The 1,597-nt window shown below is 44.6% G+C and overlaps 1 non-coding gene across 1 annotated transcript; it reads left to right on the forward strand.

The window, feature by feature from the left end:
- Nucleotides 1-290: 290 nt before the first annotated feature.
- On the forward strand, nt 291-365 carry Trnar-gcg. Its single transcript has one exon. It is a non-coding gene; the product is annotated as a tRNA-Arg (tRNA).
- The last annotated feature ends 1,232 nt before the right edge of the window (nt 366-1,597 follow it).

Here is a 1,597-nt window from a genome sequence, read left to right on the forward strand (position 1 = left end):
TACAGCGGAGTGTGCGCTGATATGAAACTTCCTGGCAGATTAAAACTGTGTGCCGGACCGAGACTCGAACTCGGGTCCCGAGGAAATTTCATATCAGCGCACACTCCGCTGTAGAGTGAAAATTTCATTCTAGAAACATCCCCCAGGCTGTGGCTAAGCCATGTCTCCGCAATATCCTTTCTTTCAGGAGTGCTTGTTCTGCAAGGTTCGCAGGAGAGCTTCTGTGAAGTTTGAGAGGTAGGAGACGAGATACTGGCGGAAGTGAAGCTGTGAGGACAGTGCGTGAGTCGTGCTTGGATGGCTCAGTCGGTAGAGCACTTGCCCGCGAAAAGCAAAGGTCCCGAGTTCGAGTCTCGGTCCGGCACACAGTTTTAATCTGCCAGGAAGTTTCAAATAGGGAGATCTTAAACTGTATGCAATGATTTTACTACATCGAAAGTGTCTATAAAACCAAGTCAAAATTTTCACTCCAAATCCACCTCATAAAAATGCGTGTATGTGTGTTGCACATCTCTTCCTGAGCCACTGGACCGATATCAACCAAGTTTGGTACACATATTACCTACCGTCTGGAAAGACCCCACCCACATACCAAAGGGAGTCGGAATGAAAATGAAGTGTTGCTCACGACGCGCGACAACCCACACATTTATTCATCCATTATTTCAGAATGAGAACATTTAGTGACTTGCAACAAACCTTACAAAAAATTTCCAACCTTTACGAAACTTTTTCTCGCTCACTACCCTCACAAAACGATGAAAGGAACAGAGTTTATCACTTTCTGCACTTTCGCTGTTCATAGAATAAGACTGCCGCAAAAGGTATGACCTTTTAATATATTACTCTTTAATACCAGCTGCATTCGCGACACATTTTGCAGAAAGTATTCACATACACCACTGAATGCATCTGCAAAGTTGTATCATTGTAGGGGACATAGCTCAGGAACTATGACGTCATAGACAATGGAATGCGTGAAAAAATTGGCGCGTCGTGAATGACTTTTAAATTTATTACTTCTTTCGTACTAATCCTATTCCCAGCACATTTTGCAGACAGTATTTACATATGCCGTTGACTGTATTTGCAAAATTATATTATTCTACGACACATAGTTCAGAAGATATGGCGTCATAAACACTGCGCTGCGTGAAAATGATACCGCAGGGCGAAATTCGCTGGAGATGCGTGAGAACTGTGTGTACAAATATGCGTGACATACGTTAAATACATATGACAAATGCTTGACGCGGGCGAAGCGAGGGATAAAAAGGTTTTCCTAAAAGCCTGGACCGATTTCAACCAAACTTGGTATACACGCTATTTATTATCTGGAAAGAAAAGTGGGAGGAGGGGCGGTGGTTGTCGGGGGAACGGAGAACTAGCAACCTCCTGTTGGGATAGGGAGTAACGTGAGGGAGAAGACGGAGGCGGAGATAGAAACAGGAAAGTAAGAGATGGATAGTGGGAGGATTAGGGGGAAATGGACAGCAAGTGAAGAGGAGGAGATGGACATAGAAAGGAAAGAGAAGTAGACGGACAGAGAAAGACAGGAGGAAAATATGGAGACAGACATGGGGGGGGGGGGGGAGGA

This window comes from Schistocerca americana, chromosome 8 (assembly GCF_021461395.2).
Source record: "Schistocerca americana isolate TAMUIC-IGC-003095 chromosome 8, iqSchAmer2.1, whole genome shotgun sequence".
NCBI lineage: Eukaryota > Metazoa > Arthropoda > Insecta > Orthoptera > Acrididae > Schistocerca > Schistocerca americana.